The 24,536-nt window shown below is 42.7% G+C and overlaps 1 protein-coding gene across 1 annotated transcript in view; it reads left to right on the plus strand.

Moving 5' to 3' along the window:
* The first annotated feature begins 16,241 nt into the window (after positions 1-16,241).
* Positions 16,242-24,536, plus strand: part of ZC3H7B (zinc finger CCCH-type containing 7B) — an 88,498-nt gene continuing 80,203 nt past the window's right edge. The window contains exon 1 of the mRNA XM_078147611.1: positions 16,242-16,488. The gene's annotated coding sequence lies outside the window, so the exon portion shown is untranslated. The remainder of the gene's footprint in view (positions 16,489-24,536) is intronic.

The following is a 24,536-nucleotide window of genomic DNA, read 5'->3' on the forward strand; positions in this document are numbered from 1 at the left end:
AAGTGTAGTTCTGCCCCTTCGGCTTGTCCTAGGAGCCGCACCCCTTTCTGACTACAGTACCCATAGAGCAGTGCGCGCCACAAGCCGGCTTTCCTCCCTTCCCTTTTAGATTTCCTCTCGTTCCCGCGAGATCATCGACCATCGGACTGGCTCGTGGGCTGGGCGAGGAGACTACCATTCCCGAGGTGCGCCGGGGCTAGGCCCGCTCGCCGCCTTCTATCCTCGCCGCGGCCGACTGTCAACAACTTTATTTACAAACTTGACGGACAAAATCCAAGCGCTGGGGCTCCCTCTGGTGGCTGACTCTCAACCTCTTTTATTCCTTAAAGCGAGGATGGGGGCGTTGGCTCCGTTCTGGATGGTCCGCAAAGAGGGGACTGCCCGTAGCTGGGGAGGAGGGGCAACCTGGAGAACGCGCTGTTACGGAAGTGGTCAGAAGGAGCGAACCGAGACCCCAGTGAAAAATGCCCCTAATCATTAATAATGAAAGAACTGCCAATGAAAACAACTGTGTGCTTCCATCTTATGTCAGTCAGATTGGCGAAGATGACAAGACAAAATGGCGATTGTTGGAGACATCGGGGAAGGGAGGCGTGCTAATACATTGTTGGTGGAGCTGTGGATCAGTATGGCAGTTTGGAATCCAATTTTACCCCCTAGTCCCCAAGTCACTGATTGTGTGTACCCCAAAGACCAGAAGGACAGGACTAAAATATACAAAACCATAGCAACAACTTTAGCAAAAAAACAAAACCAAAAACATATGTATATGGAATGGTTGAACAAATTGTGGCATATTAATGTGATGGGAATTATTGTTAAAAGAAATAAGGAATATGGGAGATTAAGAGGAATTTGAGAAGACTCTTGTGAACTGAGACCCAGTGAAATGAACAGAACCAGGAAAACAATGGTAATGTAAAGAGAAAAAAAAAAAGGACCTTTAAAAGACTTCAGAACTCTGGTCTGCCACTGACTAATTAGTTCTGATTTAGGGGACTGTGTGGGATGCCACTCAAATTAAAAAACACACTTAGAGTTTTTTCAAGGAGAAACAGAAAGTTAATTTATTTACTATTCAAGAGAATAGGGTGTCACTCCACCAGAATGCTCTGATGAGGGGAGACAGACTACAGATGCAGAAGAACCAGATTAAAGAGCCCTAATGGGCAAATCCCCCCTCCCACCAACTGGCCAATGTTTTGGCTCACAATCTGTGGAAACAGAAAACAAAACAAAGAGAACAGTATACATGTCTCTATTTAGCCCCTTAGTTTGCTGAAGTAATCCCAGAGAAGCAATTAAAGATGTGCAGTCAAGCTAGACATGGTACTGTACAGCCAGGTCACCGTGACGGAAATATAGCAACAGGTACAACAAGATGGGGGGGGGGCTTCTTCAGGAGTTTCAGGCTCGGCAAACTTTAACTACTGATATAACAATGGCATAGGAAGGGGGGGTACTTGGGGTTGGATTCCCGTGACTCAGGTGATTTCTAGTAAACCGAAACTTAGGCATGTTGGACTTCTATGCCTGCCTTGAGTCACCATACAATTTCTATTTATTCTTCTAAAAAGTCTTCACAGGACCCCTCATCCCACTTAATTACACCGAGGAGTCTTCACTGGGACACCCCATCGAGGACTGACCGTGAAGCCTGACTCCCTCCACATGAGCAAGGGGTGGATGTCACCTGTTCATGTCCAACTACGGTCAATGGGTTTATTCGTTTTCCTTGTTTATTATAAGGGGGAGGGAGCTTCTTTCCTGGTGGCAAGATAAGTTAGTGGATAATGACAGCACCAAGTATTGATAAAACACCAACAATGTGCAGAGGAAAGTGAAAAATCCAGGAGACACAAAGAGGGCGATTTTGTTACCACTTTGTTACATTTGATGTCGTTTAGCGGGGTTTTTTTGGCGAAGATACTGGAATGGTTTGCCATTTCCTTCTCCAATGTGTTCCCATTTTACAGATGAGGAACTGAGGCAAAGAGGAGTTAAGTAACTTGCCCAGGGCTGGAACAGCTGGATTTGAATGCAGATCTTCCAGATGCCAGGCCCACTGCTCTACCACTGAACCACCTAGCTACATTTGCTATATACTTACAAAGCAAACAAATGCCAAACTGCTAACTGAACTGCATTTTCATATACCCTCCTCTTTAAGAGGGGGTTCTTTGTGCACTGGAATGTTAGTGTTCATTGATGACTAAGTTCATAATTTTAAAAAAGACATTAATTCAGAGCCTATGATGTTCCGGGGACTTCAACAGACGCTGGAAATATCAGTGGAGACAAAAAGAAAGACAAAAAGGAAATACAGCACTTGCCCTCTAGGACCTTCCATTCTGGGAGGAGGGGAGGTGGAACAGCACAAACACTGGGAATGCCAAATACATGCTAATAAATCCCAAAGACCAAAGGCCTCGACGGACCTGGTAAAAACTGGACTGTTGCAACATTGTTCAGTGATCAGCTATGATAGCTTTAGCTCTTCTCAGCAATACAACCACCTAAGACAATTCCAAAAGACTCATCATGGAAAATGCTGTCCACATCCAGAGACAGAACTATGGAGCCTGAATGCAGATCGAAGCCTACCGTTTGCTCTTTTTTTTTTTTGCTTTTTCTTTCTTGTGGTTTTTCCCTTTTGTTCTGATTCTTCTTTCATAACATGACTAGTGTGGAAATACATTTAATATGATTGTACACATATAACTTATGTCAGATTTCTTGCCATCTTGGGGAGGGGGGAGGGAAGGAGGGGAGGGAAAAAAATTGGAATCCAAAATCTTATAGAAGTGAATGATGAAAACTAAATAAATAAATAAGGGGGGGGGGACACCTGGGCTGTTGAATGGGGTCCAGTTGATCAGGAACATGGCCAGTCAAGCAAATGCTTTATAGGGAAATTTCACTTAAATGTGTTTCTTTTCCATGGAGGCAAAAGAGTGGAAACTCCCAAATGAGGGTTTTGCTTTTCAAAATTAACGTCAGACACAACAAAGCTTTCTTCAGTAACAAGGTAAATTGGAGTGGCTTGTTTAGTCAAGTACGTACAGGCATTCCAAAGTGAATACAGGCAGTTCCTGGGCCAGGGTAGTCACCTGAGCTGGTGGAAATGAATCCTTCACAAAGATCCTCAGGCTTCAGGGGCCTGTCACATTCTATGACTGTTTGTAGGCTCCTGCATCTTGAACCAGAAGGGTCTTGGGAGGACGTCAAGGCTGGCTCCCTCATAGACCCAGGGAGGTAGTATCTTCCCCAAAGTTGCAGAATCTTAGATCTAAACCTACTTTCCATTTACCTTGTCTAGATCTTGGACACGCAGATTTGTTTTGCGTGGTGAGGGCTAGCATTTATAGTTTGCATGTTGTCATTAGAATGTAAGCCTCTTGGGGTAGCTAAATGGCAAAGTGGATAGAGCTCTGATCTTAGAGTCAGGAGGACCAGAGTTCAAATACTTGCTGTGTGACCCTGGGCAAGTCACTTAACCCCAATTGCCTCACCAAAAAGCAAAAAAAAAAAAAGAATGCAAGTCCCTTGGGGGTAGGGGGTGCTTTTGCTGTACCCCCAGCACTTGGCATAGTACCTTGTACATAGAAGTGATTTGGCCCTTCTTCCCAAGGTGAGCAAATCTTTCCCTTTACCTCTAGGGTTTGCTTTTCATGGTCTCCAAGTGGCTGGTAACACCTTGTGTCCCTTGGGCAAGGAGCCATCCATCCCCCAGCACAGCCATGGAACCCAACAATGGGCAGGGGAGCTGTATCTTCAGCAATTCTCCAAACCCTTTACAACAAACAGAGCCTCTTACTTCCCAGGACCAAAGACTCTGGGAGCTGGAAGAAAAAGCTTCCAGTCACTAGACCAAGCTGTGCCTGAAGAAAAATCCCTTCTGTGACTTCAGAACCTGAGATGATTCTCTAGCCTTCGCTAGAAGACTCCCAACGAGGGGGAGGCAGAGGTGTGCTGGTGAAATGCTTGACCACAGGAGGAGGAGGAGGAGGAGAAATACCCAAGCTACACTTTTAAGTTTAATTTGCATTATTAACTTGAGATTGTTTTTCTGTTTTGTTTTGTTTGGTTTTTTGTGAGGCAATTGGGGTTAAGTGACTTGCCCAGAGTCACACAACCTAGTGAGTGTTATGTGTCTGAGGCTGGATTTGAACTCAAGTCATCCTGACTCCATGCTAGAGCTCTATCCACTGTGCCCCAAGCTGTCCCATATTATTAACATTTTCTCCATCTTTTTATTAAGTTTAGACACTCAGCAAAACAGTTGGTCAAATCCTGAATTCTGTTGTTGTCGATCAGTCATTTCTGACTCTGCATACCCCTATCTGGGGTTTTTTTGGCAGAGTTACTGGAGTGCTTTGCCATTGTCTTCTCCAACTCACTTGACAGATAAGGAAACTGAGGCAAACAGGGTGAAGTGACTTGCCCAGGGTCACACAGCTAACAAGTGTCTGAGGCCAGATTTGAACTCTGGTTTCTGACTCTAGCCACTGTGCCACTTAGCTTCCTCTGGTTAGTCTTAGGATGGACCTAAATGTCCCTCATTCTGCTTTCTCCCTCCCTTTCCCCACTGTGCCTCTCTGCCCTCTTTAATCAAGAAGAATGAGGCTAACATCCCTTACCTGATACCCAGAGACAGCTTTCATGTCTCCCCCCACCCCCCGCCATCTTCTCCAGGCTGAGCATCCCCAGCTCCTTCAACCAGTGAGTTAGAGGCCCTTCCCCATCCTGGTGGATGATGGCTGGAGCCTGCCCATCTTCTCAATATCTCAAGATCTTTAGTGCGCAGAATTGAACACATACAGCTTGGTGGACTGGAAAGAACTCCAGATTGGGAGGTGAGGACCTGAATTCCAGGACAGTCTCTGGCACTCACATTGCCTATTCAACCACAGACAAGTCACTTGTCTCTGAGCCTCAGTTTTCTTATCTGTAAAATGAGTTACTGACTGGTTTCTACAGTCCTCTCCAGCTCTAAATGCAGTGATCTCATTTCATCCTCACAGAGTCTTTATGAGGTAGGCAGGAAAGGAATTTGCCACCTGGCCAACCAGCTAATAATAATAATAAGGCCAGAAACCAAACCTGACCTCAGGTGTCCTGACTCCAGCCCACAGCCATTTCTACTATGTATATGTTTCCCTTGGTGCCTTTCATTCTGTTACTAACTAGTGCTGTGACATTGAGTATTTTTCTTCCCTGGACCTCAGTTTCCTCATCTGTAAAAAGGAAGGGTCCAACTCCCCTGTTTCCCAATTGCAGTAATTCATAAGGGCCATAGATAATGAGATACCATAGCTTGTGAATTCAAGAGACATAGTGATTGTGGCTCAATTGTCAAAAGCACTTATATGCTTATTGTGTTCAAGGTGCTGTGCTAGCTAAGCCCTGGGTAGGGCTATCTATCTGGAGAAAGGAAAGTACCTGGTTCAAATCCTGCCTGAGACACTTATTAGCTGTGTGATCTTAGGCAAGTCACTTCACTTCTGCCTTCGTTTTCTTATCTGTTAAAAAAAAAATGAAAAGGTTGTTCTAGATGGCCTCTGAGGTTCCTGGGAGCTCTAAATCTATGATCTAATGAGTATAGTTAATGTTTTAATTTGTATTTCATCAATAATGATTTAGATTTTCTCATATGACTATAAATTGTTTTGATTTCTTCACTGGAAAACTGCCTGTTCATATCCTCTGACCATGTATCAATTGGGGAATGACTTATATTCTTAGAGATTTGACAAAGTTCTTTATATATTTGAGATATGAGACCTTTATCTGAAAAGCTGTCTATAAAATTTATAAAATTTCCCCCCTCAACTTTCTGCTTTCCTTCTGATCTCGGCTACATATGTTTTATTTGTTCAAAACCTTTTTAATTTAATGTAATCAAAATTATCCATTTTATACCTCACTCTGCCCTCTCTCTTGTTTATTCATAAATTGTTTGCTTATCTGTAAGTCCAATAAGTAATATGTTCCATGTTCTTCAAATTTCCTTGTTATATCTCTCTTTATATCTGGATCACATATTCATTTTGACCTTATCTTGGCAAACTGTGTAAGATAATTGATCTATGCCCAATTTCTGCCAGACTACTTTCCCACTACTTTCCCAACAATTTATACCAGAAACTGAAGTCTTTACATTTGTCAAACACAAGGTTACTATATTCATTTACTGCTGTAGATTGCATGTCTACTCTGTTCCACTCATCTACCTTTCTACTTCTTAGCCTGTACGAGATAGTTTTGATAATTACTACCTTTATAACAACTTTCATATAGTGACTTTGATATACATAATCTCAGATTCCCCATCTGAAAATGAGGACGTTGGACTGGGTGATCTCTAAGGTGCCTCCCTGTTCTAAATGATGCCAGACTTAGGCTCAGTATAAAGAAATACTTCCTAATAATTGGAGCTGTCCAAAGGTGAGATGGAATTTCACAGGGGGTGGGTTTCTTCTACCTAGGAAGGTCTTCAAGCAAAGGCTGGGAGAGCAGTAATAAGGATGTATTGTCCAGGGGCTCCTGGTTCAGGTCCTGAATGGATTCATGGGCCTGTGAGGTCTCTTCCAACTCTTGCTCTGACCTTATCTGAGTCTCCTAAGAATCTTAGGAGTGAAAGTCCAGAAAGATAAATATTGCCCCCATATTGCAGAGAAGGAGACTGAGGACCAAAGAAGGGGCAGGACTTTTCAGGTCCTGGTTCCATGGCTAGTTACCCTCTGAAGTCAAAGAGGTCATGGAATCCAGGTCTCCTGTAGCCACCTGCTCACTTTTCCTTTACTCATGCATTTACAGAACTCTTGAAAGATGAAATGAATATACCCCAGTTCCCAATCAAGTCTTGGAACTTTGGCTGGGAAAGATCATTTGCTGAGTATGCCTCTATGCTGTGCCCCTCCATCAGCTATTGGATGCACTAGGCTCTGTGGCTAAGGGCTGTGCCAGGCAGATACTCTGGTTTTTACTGACTTCACTCAGGGATTTTGATCAGAAAAGTTTGTCTAATGTATTCTTTGGGATGAACAGAAATGCCACTGTTAATATGACCAGAGCTTTTAAAGTAAGCAGGTAGAAAATAGGACAGACCCTTCCTTTGGGTTTTTTAAATAACAGTGACTCAAAAATTTAAAGTTCATCTCCATCCCACCACCCACTGAATGTGATTGTCTGCTTGAACTGAACAAATTCAGTTTTGTCCCTTGATCTGATGATGGAGATTTCTAAATCATCTGCATTGTTTGGCCTGAGTCACAGAGTTCATTAAGACCAGCCTTGGGGTGGCCCACGGAGCAAAACCAGCCAACAGACTCTTAATATTTAAAGGCAAAACATGCAGACTTCGAAAACAAACCAACTCCCACTTTTTCCTGAATGAAAAACTTTAGAATTAAAATGCCAAAGGAAGTCTTTTAAAGGAGATTTATTAGTTGAAGAATCACTTGGAAAGGCCCCAACTCTTGGGGCTCTTTGAATTGCTTTCAGCAGAAACCATCCCACCAAAAGCAAAATTAAAGCAAAAAAATTGGCTGGCATCTGGTCCTATAACCTCCAGTGACACTGTTAACTCCAAGGGTGCAAAAAAATGAGTAAGGAAGAACAACAATCACCCCGATTAGCTTCTATTGTCATAATTTTTTATGATTATACAGATTTCAGGGAGCACTTATGTATTTATTTTAAGTGTAATTTTTCATATGGATTTGTTTTTTCTTAGCAATGAAAAATACATAAATGATTTAAATAAGATATTTTCATTGAATAGTTTAATTTATGGGACACCATGATGCAGTGATTACATAGAGACATATATGCTATATATATATACATGTATGTCGTGTGTATACATTTCTGTATATAGAATTTTTTATTCTGTCTCTTCCTCTCCTCTCCTTTCCTCTCTCTCTCTCTGTCTCTGTCTCTCTCTCTCTCTCTCTCTCTCTCTCTCTCTCTCTCTCTCTCTCTCTCTTTCTCTCTGCCTTTTGCTTTCTCTTTCTTTTTCTCTCTGCCTCTCTCTCTTCTTCTCCTCCACTCCTCTTCCCCCCATCCCCCCCGCCCCATACATCCACATAATTGTCTCCCTGATATAACGCATGCTCCCTGAGGACAGGGGCTAAGTTTTGCTCATATCTTTTTTATCTGTCACCAGCTCCTCACACATCCTGGAATAGAATAGGCCAGTGAGGCTGTTAATAAATGGGTGTTGACTGGCTGGTTGGGCTTGGATTGAAGAAGATCTGGGTTCAAATATGATTTTTGACATTGCTAGCTGTGCAACCAAGGACATTTAACCCTGTTTGCCTGAATTTCCTCATCTGTAAAATGGGGATCATAATAGTCCCTACCCTCTAGGTTGTTATGAGGATCAAATGAAATAATAATTGTAAAGCATTTGGCATGGTGCTGGTACATGGTAAGAGCTATAGAAATATTCACTATTGTTATGATTATAGGTAGTTTTGCAAACAAGTTCTGAAGTTTTGCTAGCCCACCAAATGTATTTAATCTGCTCACCTTACACTAGGAGATATTTGAATGTTAGGGAAATAAGATGAATTGTTATCTCTTCAAGGACCAGGGGACATGTATGTGTGTGTTATTTGAACCAAACATCAGTCATAACAGTGTCTCATTCAGGTAGATACTAGTACATATCAGTCAATAAATGTTTATCAGAATGCTAAGTGTGTCAAGTACTGTGCTAGGCACTGGGGATACAAAGACAAAAAAAAAAAAGAAAGAAAGAAACTGTCCCTACCCTCTAGAAGCTTACATTCTATAGAGAAGAAAACAATAGGTCATGGAGAGATAACTATAAAAGATGATCCTGCAATGAGGAAGAGAGCCAAGGGTGGTGCCTATACCGTCAGTTTGATGGCTAACGGGGAGGTACAGGCAGGCTGAGGCTGGATGTTCTTTGCTTCGGTGTTGAGGAGGAATACTGTCTAGAATCATATCTATCTGCCCTTCTCAAATATCTCTGATCTAGGAGTATGAGTCTGGGTTCAGAAAGAAAGCCACTTCCCTGGTGACTCTTAAAGGGGAGTTGCTAAATGCTAGTTACACAAAACACCATCACAAATAATGAATAGGAAATAAATCCATTTATCCAAGAAAACAGAAATCAGACAAGTTATACAGTTTAGAATGTGCCAAGAAATATACAAAAATGAACCACTTCTTCAGTTGAGATTGAATTAAGATCTCAGCTCAAACCATGAGAGAGAATGAACATCTTCAATCAGATGAGGTCCATTCTGGTAGTCTCTAGAATTTCAAACATGATGGGGCCAGCTTCCCATGCATACCTTCCATTCCAAAGTCATTCTCTTCACTGAAAGGGAAAGGAAAAAAGAAAGACATTCTCTGGAATGCTGTTGGTCCATGTCCCAAGAGTGTCTGTAAACGAGTCAGTAAGTACCTCAACCAGGCATGCATCGTCGAGCACAGCATTCTCTCAGCTAATCAGAAGTCATATTCCCCCTCTATACATTGCAGGCAACACTGGGCTGACCTCCCCCATACTACTTGGAGGGAAGTTGAGTTACATGTAAGATAAATAAAAAGTAATTAGAGGTTGGGGGACAGTAATAAATGGGTGAACCAGAAAAGGCTTCTTACAGGAGGTGGCACTCCAGATGAATCTTGAAGGGAACTGGGGATTCCAAGAAGCCAAGATGAGAGACAACATTCCAGGAATGGGTGTAGCCTGTGGACAAAGATGTGGAAACAGGGGTCAAAGCATATTAAGATCCCCCTTTAAGTTCAACGGAAAATTGTTTTTGTTTTTTTATTTTTATCTTCAGTACTGAATTCTCTCCTTTCATACACACACCCATTACCCATTGAGAAGGCAAGCAATGTGCTACTCATGAAGTTTTACAAAACATATTTCCACATTAGCCATGTGGCAGAAAAAAGGGAAGAAAACTGTTGTGGTTCATTGTATCAATCAGAGTTGCTAAGTTTCACAGTGGCATCTCATCATTACAATGTTGTTACTATGTGCAACATTGTCTTGGTTCGGCTCACTTCACTTTGTATCAGTTCATATAAGTCTTCCCAAATTTTTCTGAAACCATTGCCTTTGTCATTTCTTACAGCACAGTAGTCCTCTATCACAATCATATATCGTAACTCATTCAGCCATTTCCCAATTGATAAACATCCCCTCAGTTTCCAATTCTTTGCCACCACAAAAGAGTTGCTATCAATATTTTTTGGTACACACACACACACACACACACACACACACACACACACAATCTCTTTTTCTTTGATCTCTTTGGAGTTTAGACCTCATTGCAGTATTATTGGGTCAAAGAGGATGCACATCAACTGAAAATATTAAGAAATAATATTAAGGTAGATGGAGAAATACGTTTTGTCTATACAATAACAGCCATGTTGTGCAATGACTAATACTGATAAAGTTAACCCTTCCCAGCAATACAAGGATCTAAGACATGTCCAGAGGCCTCGGGATGGAAAATGCTGTCCACTTCCAAAGAAAGAACTATGGAAGTTGAATTCCTATTTTTTTTCTCTTCTGTTGAGTTTTGTTTCCTCTTTCTGATGGTTCCTCCTATTGGTTTCAATTTTTACTTACAACACCACTAATGTGAAAGTATGTTTAATAGGAATGTAAATGTATAGCCTGTATCAGATTGTGCACCGTCTTGGGGAGGGTGGTGGGGAGGAAGGGGGAGAAAAATTTTAAACTGAAAAACATATGGAAGTGTTTATTGATAAATCAAAACAAATTAATAAAATTTAAAAAAAAAAGAAATACCTTTTGTCTTAGTAAGACCTTTGCCTTCCCCATCTTTTGAAGCAAGGCTATGATCTACCCAAGGGAAGTGCTCCCTTTTTTCATTCAAAAAAACATTTTGCTACTGAGGGAAGAGACCTTTTGAATGGAGGTGGGGGGGTGTTAGTCAAGGAAGGAACTGAGTAGTTCTGGGTAATGATTAAGTGACTACTGTTCTAGAATGTTAACCCCAATCTGCCTTTTAAAATGTCCTGACTTTTCCTTGTTCAAAATTACTATTAATGTTACCTCAAATTGTCTTGGGATTGAGAGAGTAGTCTGAGATTATGGAGGTGGGGGGGCAAGGGGAAGGAGGGACTATGCCAATTTCTCTTTCTTAGCTAAAAACTCTTAGATGTAGAATAACAATAAATTAATTTAAATTGTTTGCACCAGATGTGTCCCAAATAGAGTATTAATATTTTTCTTCAACACAGGATATGGAAACAGCAAACCAGACACTTGATCTGGATCATGCAGAACATGGAGGGAATAATAACAAATCAGTCTGAAAAAATGGGCTGGAGGCAAGCAAGCATTTATTAAGTCTCTTCTGTGTGTCAAGCAGGGGACCAGGTGCTGGAGATACAAGAACAGAATCAAAACAGTTCTTGCCTTCAAGAAATTTATATTCTAATGGGTCAGAAAGCGTCTGCACATATAAATGTACATACAACATAGACATATATGCATGCATGTACAAATTACAGGTATATACAAAGCATATACAAAGCAGATATAAGGTAACCTTGGAAAGAAAGGCATCAACAGCTGGACAGGGGGTGAGGGTGGGGGGAACACTCTGGGAAAGTCCTATGCTGGAGGCCCTGGACTTGAGTCTTGAATGAAACCATGGACTCCAAAAGGTGGAGGTAAGGAGGAAGAGAATTCCAGGCAGCGAGGCCAGAGCTAGTGCAAAGGCTGAAGAGGGGAGATATGATGTGATATATGGGGAAGAGCAGGAGAAGGATTATAATTATAGTAAACCATTATGGCTTAATATAATTATAGCAAACTATAAAGTTATTATCTAATAATCATAATTATAAAAGATGACAGATTACATAAAGATTATAATAAACTTAAATTCCGAGCAGAGCCATTTTGTTATGCAATACACACATGAGGTGGGGGAGGGGAGGGCAGGGATATGGCACAGAATCCTATACATAGAGAAGTTAATGCAAAGTTGGGAGTGATGGGAACAAAATAAAGACCTAAAGGAATTTCTCAAGAACATTCGAGGAGGGAGAAAACACTGAGTTATAGGTACATTTTGTAAACCACAAAGTACATTAGAACTGTGAAGTGATATGTTTGTTGGTGACAACATAAAGTGGTATTTAGGGGTGTCATAATTCTCCATGAAGAGCTCATGAATCAAATAGCAAAGCTTTTAATTAAGAATAACAAAGTAGGTATTGGAGAAACCCCTCGCCCTTACACAATACCCACATATATGGGTACCTTCTCCCACACATTCCCATGATGCCCATGGGAGAGGGAACATACTCTTAGTATACATCACGTTTCCTCTGAGGCTGTGACCTCTCTCTGCTTCTCTTAAAGCTGCTGCTTGCTAAGTGTTTCTTCGTCAGGCTGATGCTGACTTCTGATGGAATTATCAGTTGCTTCTGGGGCTTCCTTGAAGGGAATGTTAGCACCCTTTTCTGAGACTTCCCAGCCAACATACTTGGGGGCTGATCAAGCATATTTTCAGGTCTTTGTCAGGCCCTTGGCCTGGCACACAAGAGGACCTACCCAGGGGCTCAGATCTTTTCTTCTAACATATTCATCACCCCTCAAGGGGAAGTCTCCTGTATTTTAGATTGAAATAAGTACATTTCTTTCAATATCCATCATGCCCTGGCAGGTAGGTCAGGGCCATCCAAACTATTTGTTCTAAGTGATTAATAGTTATTTTCTTTTGTGTCATTAGAGGCAGCTGGTGGCACAAGGGATACAGCATTGAGCCTGGAGGCAGGAAGACCTCAATTCAAACCTGGCTTCAGATACTGACTAGCTGTGTCACCCTGGGCAAGTGCCTTAACCTGTGTGAGCCTCACTTTCCTCATGTATAAAATGAATATAATAACAGCACCCAAGTCATGGGATTGTTGAATCGAATGTGACAACCTGTGTAAAGTGCTTTGCAAACCCTAAAGTGCTATCTAAATTCTAGCTCTTGTTATTACTACTATTTTATGATCCTGTGAGTAGATAGAGCAAGGGTTAAGGGCACCTTCTCAAGGAATTGTTGGGGTAAAGTCCCAAGAAAGGACATGAGAGATAGTATTGTTCAGTGCAAAAAGCATCAGAAGGATACAAACAGGCAATTTTCACAAGAAGAAATCCAGGCTATCAACAACCATATTTTTTCAAATGGTCCAAATCACTAACAATTAGAGAAATGAAAATTAAAGCAGCTCTGAGATTACATCTCACAATCATCAGGCTGGCAAAGATGGGGCCAGGGAAGGAAAACGAGAATTATTTGAGTGGCTAAGAGAAAACAGGCCAACTACTGTATGTCAGTGTAGCTGTGAATTGTTGGTCCAGCTCTTTCAGAAAATAATTAGGAATTATGCCCCCCAAAGTCACTAAACTGTGACTTCGAGCCAGCAATACCACTGGCAGGCCTATGAGATCAAAGGAGATCAAAGGACAAAAGGACTCCTATATAGATACGTGTAGTGCCAAAAGAGCAACTATGGCCCAGTAGATAGAGCACTTGGCCTGGAGTCAGGAAGACCTGAGTTCAAATCCAGCCTCAGACATTTACTAGCTGTGCGACCCAGGGCAAGTCACTTAACTGTTCTTTGCCTCGGTTTCCTCATCTGTAAAATGAACTGGAGAAGGAAATGGCCAACAACTCCAGGATCTCTGCCAAGAAAATCCCATGGCCAGCTATGGTCCATGGGCCACAAAGAGTTAGACGTGACTGAACAACAAAGTTCAGAATGACTTTTTTTTTTAAATAAAGAAAGAACAACAGAAAGGGAGTTAGAAGAGTCCAGTTCAGATCCTGGTTTTGCTATTCATAACCTGTGTGACCTTGGGAAAGTCACATCAGTTACCTGTTTTTTTCACCCATGAAATGGGCTCTTGTTCCTGGCATGTTATCCTCACTTAAGCAAGACTCGTGGATTAATCCTCTTTGAAATGACTAGATATGAGTTTGAATAGACTTTCTCTACCTCCCACCTTTGTATATACTCTGTATAAATTTATACACATGAAGAGCCTCCAGGGCAGAGTGGATAATGACCCCTACTAGAGTCAGGGAAGATATGGGGTTAAGCCTTGTCTCTGGTGGAGTGACCCTGGGCAAGTCACTTAATTTCATTGTCCCAAACGACTCTCTCTGAGCACAGAAAAGGTGCTGATTTTTTTTGGTAAGGAAGTTCCTCCCCAAGAGCTCCCTAAAGCCATGGCATGTGTTTATAATATATGTTTGTATGTTCGTATACACTGTCTCACTCCTTGAGAGCAGGGATTGCTTTGCTCTTCTTTGTATTCTGAGCGCCTGGCACTCAGTAGGTGCTTAATAATGCTTGTTAAATGCTGTGTCTTCTCAGAAGAGTATAAGCTCACCCCAAACAAAGGCTAGGTCAGTACCTTGCATGTAATTGGTTCTTTAAAAATATTTATTTTTATTCTGAACTTAATACCCTTTCCCCAAAAAAGGGGGGAGCATTTTCACATACACGGTAGAACAGAAAAAAAATCATTATACATATATCTCTGTTATGCGAGTCCTGCTTTTCTTTTAACATGTGAATGATGATAAATTTAACACTTAACTTTCAAAACTGTCTTTGTGATTCTTTCCTTCTGTTCTCTGATATGTTTTTTTTTACATGTAATTATTTGAATGAACAAAAATCTATTTTTTCTCCCTCTCCATTCACCCATCAGAAAAGAAAAAGAAAAAAAATCTGTGTACCAAACACGCACAATGAAGCAAAGCAAATTCCTCCACTGGTTGCGTCCCAAATTTAATGTAGGTCTAGTCTGCATCCTGAAGCCATTCCCTCTTGCCTTGGGGGGTGGCTAGCCCGCATTTTATCCTTGGGCCTCTGGAATTGTGATTGGTCATTGCTTTGCTCAGAGTTCTTCAGTCTTTCAAAGTTTGTCTTTACAATGTTGTTATTGTAGAAATTGTTCTGATTCTGCTCACTTCACTTAGTTAATACAAGTTCAGTTACACTGAAACCACCTCTATTGTCATTGCTTATATTGAAAAAATATTCCATATTATTATATGGCTATGTGTATACCATATACATGTATGTATACACACACCACAAGTTGTTTAGGCATTTCCCAATGGATAGGCACTCCTTAGTTTCCGTTTCTTTGCTATAACAAAAAAAGGGCTGTTATAAATATTTTGTGCATGAGTTGTTTTCTTTTATCTCTTTCAGGTATAAGGCTGAGTCTCTACCTCATATACATCAGATTGGCAAAGTTGACAAAAAAAGGAAGGTGACAATTGTTGATGGTGAAGTGGCAGGGTTTTTTAAGTGATTTTTAAAAAAAGTGATATTGATTGGTCAAAAGATATGCACAATTTAGTGACTTTTGAAGCATAGTTCCAAATTACTTTCCAGAATTTTCTGGCTGGACTGATTCACAACTCAACAAAAAAGAAAAGGCATATACTCCCCTCCCCCCCTTCCCTAAATGTCACCAAGAGCATCAATAGATTGTTTTTTTTAAAATTGATACTATATGTTTGTTGAATGGAACTAGATACACACGCAGCTCATGTTCCAATGCCTTCCCTCCTCCAGGCTTGTTTCTTTATCTGTAAAAAATGGGGGGGGGGGAGCTACTGTAACTGGTCCATGCCAACTCTGCCCCTTAGGATGCTTATAGCAGGGGTCCCTAACCTGGAGTGAACTGGACTGGGGAGAAAATTTGCATCTTTATTAAGAGATAATTGGTTTCCTTTCTAATCTTAAGTATTTTATTGGATGCATTTAAAAACCTTGAGAAGGTTTCACTGGGCCTGGGGGGCCCAGGCCACAGAAAAGGTTAAGAACCCTTGTAGCTATTCAGGAAGAATGAGAATATTTCGGGAAACTTCAGGTCTGAAATTCCAAGGTGTTAAAAAGGAAATTCCATTAAAAACCTCCTTGCGTTTAAAAAGAAATATGTAAACTTAAAAAAAATGGCCCACACTTTCGCGGAATCAGAAAGGGAAATCTCCCCCAACGTCTTTGCCTCCGATCCCACCGAGAGCCACGAGAGACCCTGGGACTCTGATCTGTTTTTCGCACAACTCGGGGGGTCGGGAACAAGGCTGACCGGGGCCCTCCAGGGCGCAGGGAGAAATTGCAGGGAAGCATTTTCTCCAGTTGGGGCTGCTATGATCGAGACACAGAAAGAATAAGAGAGAGGGACAGAGAGAGAGAGAGGGGCAGAGAGAGAGCGAGAGAGAGAGCCGTGGAAATGAAAGTAAAGGGCTAAGCGGCCACATGGAGGGAGCTGCCTGGGCAGCAGTTCCAGGAGCAAAATGCTTCCTTCGATAATTAAATAGCATTTACTCTTATTATTACTAATAATAATATAATAATAATATCTCTAGTAATATTATACCACTTATCAAGGCCCGTTGTAGGCACGGTGGGGGGACTGCCAAGCAAGGAAAGGTGAGTCGTGTAGGCTTTTCCCCCCTCTTAATCGAACACTGAAATTCACCCGGGTGGGGTCCGGTGAGTTGGGGGCCCCAGTTTGGAGGCAGCCTGGCAGGAGGGTGTGGGGGGGAAATCGAAGCAGGAGGCGGGGTGCGGTCCCAAGGGGCCTGGCGGGGAGGGGTGTGAGGCACCTTCGGCCCAGGAAGACAGCCAGAAAGCCCGGATTGGGGTGGGGGGTGGGGGGCAATGGGGCGGGGCGGCTGTTTGCGGGGTCCGGGGAGGGGGAAGGCTTGGAATTTCCCTTCCCCCTCGAGGGAAGGGCTGCCCACCCCCCCACACGCCTCTTGCCCCAAATGGCCGAGAAGTTTCAAAGTTATTGCCGAGCCTGGCTGGGGTGGGGAGTGGGGGGTTCCGGCCCGGGGGAAAGGGGACGCTGGGAAGGCTTTGGGGGGATTTCCCTTCTTTCTCTGAAACTTGGGGAGCTATGGGGTGAAGGGAAGGGGGGGCGCAGCTCTGTTTCCAAGCTGTGATTTGCAAACTCTCGCTAACGGCGGCTGGGGGAGGGGATGGTTTGGGATCCCAAGCCCAGGGTGGGAGAGAGATCGAGAAATACCCTCGCTTTCCCTCCGGTCGCCCTGCCTTTCTTCCGCTGCCCCGCTTCCTGCCGGAACGCTGGGGCAGCCGGGGAGGCCAGCGCTGGCCTTGGTCTGGGCCGCTCAGCGGCGGCCTTCCTCGGCTGCTGGCAGCACTCGAGCCCGGGGATCTGAGGCCCGGCGCGTAGGGGTGGGGGTTGGGGTGGGGATGGATGGGGTTGGGGCTGGAAGAAGGGAAGGGCCCGGGTCAGTCCTGGAGAACCAGGGCTCCCCCCACAAGCTACGGTCCTCTCTTCCCCCGGGGAAGGGCCCGGAGCTATCCCCGATGTCAATTCTACTGGGACTACGTTGAGAATATTGATGATTGGTGGATTTGGAGTGGGGAACAGATGGGTTCGAATCCCCTCCCTGACTATTCCTGGCTGTGTGACCTTGGACAAATCACCTCCTCTTTTGGGAGCCTCAGTTTCCTCTTCTGTAAAATGGGAATAATAATCCTAGCATGGTCTGTCACACTTGGCTGTTGGGAGGAGAGGGCTTTATGAATCTCAGGCTGGAGAAATGGGCTGTTGTTATCAAATGAAACTTTAAGCCAACAAAGATTTCTCATTTCTAGAAGCCTCCAAGTTTTACAAATACAAACCAAAGCCAAGTGAGGCAGGCAGCCAATCGGTCGATAAACATTGATTAAGTGCCTACTATGTGCCAGTCACTATGCTAAGCATTGAGGATACAAAAAGAAGCAAAAGACAGTCCCTGGCCTCAAGGAGCTTCCCATCTAAAGGGAGAAACAACAGGCCAACAAATATATACAAAGCAAGCTAGTAAATGGAGTGGGGGGGAGGGATGGAACTCAGATCTTCGTGACTCCCTATCCAGTGATCTATCTTGTATCACATTCAGACTTTCATTTTTCACTAGGGGAGGTATTTTCTGTAGTGCTTTGGCTACCAGAAAGCCCTGCCCAGTGTTGGCTAGATGTCATCCTCATCATTGTCATTATCCTCATTATTGTACCATATCGTCATACCTTTGTACCTTTCCCTTCCCTATGCTTAGATAGATCTATCTAGATGTCCCCATTTTTGCAAACTGAGGCCTAAAGAAATTAATTAAGCTAGGACTTGGCCTTGAACCCAGGTTTTTACAGGATCACAGAATCTCAGAATTGGGAGGGACCTCAGGGGGTCTTGAATCCAACTCATTCCTGGCCAAAAAGATGCCCAAGGGCTTCATCACACCCACCAAGTGAGCATCTGTCCTTTGCTCAAGGACCTCCACCGATGGGGACCCCATTCCCTCTTGAGGTAGCCTGTTCTACTTTTGGATAACTCCTCTCATTTTAGGGAAGTCATCCCTTACAGTTTCCTTATGTTAACCCTCAGTTTGCTTCTTTGAAACATCCACCCTCTAGACCCAAGCAGAACAAGTCTAAACCCTCCGTCATTTGATAGACCTTCTGATATGTACAGACACTTGCCATATCTTACCTGAGTCTTTTCCTCTTCCAGTAAATTCTGGAAGTCAGCATGTCCTCTCCAGGGTAAATGTCTGAAATCCATTCAGCTGGTCTTCCTTTGGCATGAACATTAGCCCTGCAGCATCCCAACTACCTTCCTTGGAACACTGCTGCTTCCCGACATCCTCCTAAAACAGAGTGCCCAGAAGTGAGCAGTCTTCCAAAAATAGTCTGACCAGAGAAGAGGATGGTAAATGTTCATTGAGTGACTAACTGACTTCACTCTCCACACTCCAGCATCTGGATACTATGAGGTCATGAAGTGTTCTCCTATCAAGCTTGTGATCTACTGAAACCCTCAGATCTTTTTCAAATGAACCACTGCCCAGCCATGCCTCTCCATGTTGTCTTTTTGAAATCAATTTGTTGAAACCAAGTGGAAGATTTTAAAGTACCACCATAGGCCTTAGAGCTGGGGGGGCAGTATGGCATAGCAAGAAAACAGAGACCGAGGACCTGGGTTTAAGTCCCAGCTATGGTGCTTACTACCTATGTGGTCTTGGGCAAGTCAATTTATCCCTCTGGGTCTAAGTTTCTTCATCTGTAAAATGGTTGAGATTCATTGTAAAATGGCTGAGAGCATGGACTGGTATTTCCTCAGTAGCTACCACAGTGCTTGGCATGTAGTAGGTGCTTAATAAATGCCTGTTGATTGATTGGCCAGATGGCCTCTAAGGTTCTTTCCATCTAAATCTTTGATTTTTTTGGCCTTAGAGATAATCTAGTCCTCCTGCTTACCTTACAGATGGGAAAACTGAGGCATGAGGCCATTGAAGTGTCTTGTCCAGGGGCAGACTATGAATTAGATGCCAGAACCAGAGTTTGAACCCAGATCTTTTGACTCCAGGTTCAAGGTTCTTTCAGTGATACTCCTTCCTCCCCAGGTTTTCTTTTCTTACTGTGGGTTTTTTGGTTACCTCAGAGCTGTCCCCTTGGCTCCAGGGGCTTTCTGAGAAAGAGCCTGATTCACAGGCCTCGAAACATGACCAGCAGTGGTGTTTTGAGTGCTAGCCATAGGCAGTTGGAGGCTCATGGCATGTCTGGGCTGGAGGTGCTATCCTACTTACCACTGAGGGGGTAACCCTCCCCCCAGGCTATCTCTCTCTGTGTCTCTGTGTCTTCTGTTTCTGTTTCTTTCTCTCTCAATTTTGCTTTGTGATTGTATTTCAGCAAACGTGATGAAAATAGCCAAGTACAGAGCCTCGAGTCTTCACTCACACAAATAAGATAATTATAGGACACTTAGCAACTGTGTTGGATGCAGCCCCAACAGGAATCTTCACCTTCACTACTGACACTCAGCTCCCCCTCCCACCCCATCACTTTTCTCTCTCCTGTTACCCAGCCTCCCCTCCTCTCTCTCCACTGGCTCTGGGGCAAATAAAGCATAGGCGGAATGGGAGAGGCAGGAAGTCTGGGGGTGGGGGGGTCCCCAAGTCCAGGAAGAAGGAACTGGGGACCAGGAGGAGAGAAAGGCCTGAGGAACCCAGGATGCTGCAGATTAAAGACAGATTGGGACAGGAAGACAATATAAAGATGTCTGTTTATAATTGGCTGCTAAATAATGTAGAATTTGGGTTCTCCTCTCATCAGAGCCTTTGGGTATTAAAAAAAAAAGCCTTAAAGATCTTGGTTCAGTAGTAAGGACACTAATTCTGGAGTCTCAGGACCTGGGTTCAAATCCTGCCAGTGATACCTGTGTGACAATGGGCCTCAGTTTCTTCCTCTGTAAGAAGAGGGGATTGGTTTAGAAGTCTCAAATTTTTTGGTCTCAGGATTCCTTTACACTCTTAAAATTGTTAAGGACCCCTCCTCCAAGAGCTTTTGTTTATGTGGGTCATATCTATCAATATGTATTATATTACAAATTAAAATGTCTTACTGCCATTTTGACCTCCTGGATGCCCTGAAAAGGTCTCAGGGATCCCCAGAAAGCTTGCTTAGGTGCTCTCTGAGGATCCTTTTAGCTGTAGCGCTCTAATCTGATGGCTCTCATCAATGGAACCCTGCTCCTTTTGGAGAGAGGGGAAGGAGGCCCAGCAAGGTTAAGTGATTTTCTCAGAGTCACACAGGCGTAAAATAAGAGAAATACATTTCAAACCCAAACTTTCTAATTCCAAGTAGGTCCAATTTCCACTTAGTTGAGGAACCAAGGCCATCAGACCAGTGCTGAGTCACAGAATCTCCTCACTGAGTAACCAAAGGGAGAGCATCAGGAGGCTTGTGGAGAATCAGAGGGAAGAGCTAATCACCCAACCAGGGATTGGGGCGTGCCTGCCTCCCTTCTAACCTCCTGCAGATCACATCCCTTCTTCTGAAAAATGGGAAAGAGTGATGGCCCTCCCATTCCCAGCACCTCCCCAGCCAAGGTCACCTTGCATCTGTGTGTCTATTCCTGGCCACTGGACTGTAAGCTTCCTGAGGGATTGGCCTGGTTTGCTGTTCTGTTTGCCTCCCCAGTAATGAATACTTAATGAACACTTGTTGCTCTACCTTTCTGAAACGCTTAATGATGTACAATATTATGCTTACATGTGATTGCGTGATCTACGCTGACAGGACTGTAGGATTCATGTCTTATTTAAATAGTGTATCTCCCTCCCCTGCCCCAACACACATCCCAGTACTCTGCAAGCAGTAGGTGCCTCAAATATGTTTATGGAAATTAATTGACCCCCTCATATGATAGAAAGGCAGACTACTAAGTACTTAGTATGTGCGAGGCACTGTGCTATTACAGATGAGTAAACTGAGGCACAGAAAGGTTAAATCTCTGGTCTCAGACCTGGCCCCAGACCTCAGAGTTCTGTAGTAGAATGCTATTTTTAAAAAAATATAAGTTGTTCTAGTGGGAGGGAAAAAATTATATGTATGTATAGATACATAGATAGGTAGGTAGATAGGTAGATAGAGGGCATGGGGTGAATTAAAGATGAAGAGGTGATATCTGGAAAATAAAATTAAGGGGTGAGAGAGGATTATACTGGGAGAAGGCGAAAGGGAGAGGTAGAGTAGGGTAAATTATCTCACAAGAAACAGACAAGAAAAGGCTTTTACAGTGGAGGGGGAAAAGGGGAAGGTGAGAGGAAATGAATGAATCTTATTCTCATTGGATTTGGCTTAAGGAGGTAATAACATACACAGTGGGGTATGGAAATCTATCTTACCCTACAGGAAAATAAGGGGGGAAGGGGACAAGAGATTAGGGAGATGATGGAGGGGAGGGCAGATTGGGGAAGGGGATAGTCAGAAGCAAACACTTCTGAGGAGGGACAGGGCCAAAAGAGAGAATAGAGTAAATGGAGGGGAGGATAGGATGAAGGGAACTATACTTAGTTTTTCACAACAGGACTACTATGGAAGTGTTTTGCATGACTACACATCTATAGCCTGTATTGAGATGCTTACCTTTTCAATGAGGGTGGGTGGGGAGGGAGGAAGGGAGAAAACTTGTAACCCAAAGGTTTAAAAACACATGTTAAAAAAATTGTTTATTAAAAAATATATAAACTGACAAAAAAAAATACTGAACACCAACACACTTAATTAAATTTACTTAGTAACTATTTGCATTTAAGTTAATCAAATTCAGCTCAAAAAACCTCATCCCAACTTTTCCTTCCATCACTTTCTGTCTCCATCCGTGAGGGTTCTTTGTTCATTCCTTTTGGCCAGAGTTCATGTGGACTTTGTTTTTCATCTGCTTTTTCCACTTTGCTTTTGTGTTTTTTTTCTTACATTTTTCTGTGCTCCTCGTATCCGTCCATTTTAATTCATCATGCCATTTCATTCCCTTCGTGTCCAATGATTAACTTGATCATTCCCCCATTGCTGGACATTCAGTTGGCTTCCAGTGTTTTACAATGACAAATTATGCTGCCATGAAAATCTTTGAACAGGTGACTCTTTTGGGAGGTTTCTTTGCTTCTGAATGCTCTTTCATAGGGTATTCCCCATTATGGAATTACTGGGCTAAAAAGTACAATCACTTTTCTAACTTTTACTTCATCCTGTCTTCAGAAGGATTTTACAAGTTTGCAATTCTACCAGTAATGCATGAGTGTCCCTGTTTTTCACAACACCACAGGCTTGGTTTTAATTATTTTTGCTAATTTGATGGGTATGAGATAGTATCTCAGAGTTGTTTTAATTCACATTTCATACATTTAAAGCTAGAAGGGATCTTAGTGGCCATCTAGCAAAACCCCTCCATTTTTCTCTGGAGGAAACTGAAGATTGAGGGAGGTTAAGTTACTTGCCCAAGGTCATACAGGTTGAAAATAGGATACAAACTCAGGTCTCAGATTATTTGTGAGGCTGAGTATTTTTTCAAGGGATTCCATTTGTTTCCTCTTGAAAACTGTTCACATACTTTCAATCATTACACATTGTGGACTGGGACTTTGCACTGTACAATTTTTAATCGCACCTTATAGTTTTTATTATAAACACATTTCCCAATCTATTGCTTTTCTTTTAATGATTTTTTTATTATTGTACAAAAAATCTTATTTTAACATTTTAATGCTCAAGTATGGCTAGTTTTCACCTTCTATTTACTGAATGGGGGAGGAAACCCCTGGTCATTTAGAGTCCTAATAGAAGTGTGGAAGGAAGTGAAAGTAGGAAAGAGGTGGAGGAGATAGGCCATAGCAGGGAAGGGACATGGAGACTGGATGGTCATCAATGACAAATTGGAGTGCAGACCTCTTCAAATTAGAGGGTAGAGCTGGAAGAGGCCTTGGCAATCATCTGGTCCGACTTCCTCCATTTTACAGAGGTGTAAACTCATACCCAGAGAGGGGACTCAAAATGAGGATATATCTCATGTTTCTATAGGACTTGATATTTCCCAAAGATCTTTCCTCCCCATAACAAATCTGAGCAGTAAGTAATATAAGTATTATTAGCCTCATTTTCTGGAGAATGAAATTGAAGATCAGACAGGCGAAATTATTTACATGATGGCTCAAAGCTGGATCTGACTTCGTTATTATTCATCATGTATTAAGTATATGCCAGACAATGTGTTAATTCCTGGGGATAAAAAGACAAAAAGCAAAAATACCCAATCCCTGCTCTTAAGAGTTTATGTTCTCCTATGGAGTCTGAATGCAGATGGAAGCATACCTTTGTTCTCCTTTTCTTTTGTTGTTTTGTTTCTTCTTTCCTGTGGTTCCTCCCATTGGTTCTAATTCTTCTTTACATCATGACTAATGGGAAAATATGCTTAATATGAATGTATAAGTAGAGCCAATATCAGATTACTTGCCATCTTGAGGAGAGGGGAGGAGAGGGAGGGGAAGAAAATCTTATGGAAGTGAATGTTGAAAACTAAAAATAAATAAATTAATAAAAGCAAAAAAAAAGGACACTAGAGAACATAGGGGGAAAATTTTACGTTCTTTTGGAGGGGATAATATGTATGGATACAAGGTTATAGAAGTACAAGGTTGTTTGGGAGGGTGGGAACAGATAATGGGGGCCTTCAGGAAGGCTTGAGTTTCATCTTGAAGAAAGTGACACAGAAATAAGGAGGGAGTGCATTTCAGGCATGGGGGATGACCATTGCCAAAGCAGAGAATTAAGGACTGTTTATGAAGAAGAGAGAAGGCCATCTGGGCTGGACCTTGGAGTGTGGGAAAAGTAATAACAGCCAATCACGCTGGAAAGACAGTTTGGGACCAGATTGTGAATGGCTTTAAAAATCAAACCAAGGTGATGGCAGAAGGGAACCACTGGATTTTTTTTTCCTGAGGCCATCTGGATTAAGTGACTTGCCCAGGGTCACACAGCTAGGTCAGATTTTAACTCAGTTCTTCCTAACTCCAGGGCTGGTGCTCTATCTACTTTGACACTGAGCCACTGGAATTTGAGTGAGGGACTGCTATGGCCAGAATGGCCTGGACAACTAGTACTTTCTTTTGGGATTCATATTATTATCTCATATC

The sequence above is a fragment of the Phascolarctos cinereus genome, unplaced genomic scaffold, assembly GCF_003287225.1.
Source record: "Phascolarctos cinereus isolate Bilbo 61053 unplaced genomic scaffold, phaCin_HiC Scaffold_1;HRSCAF=81, whole genome shotgun sequence".
Taxonomy (NCBI): domain Eukaryota; kingdom Metazoa; phylum Chordata; class Mammalia; order Diprotodontia; family Phascolarctidae; genus Phascolarctos; species Phascolarctos cinereus.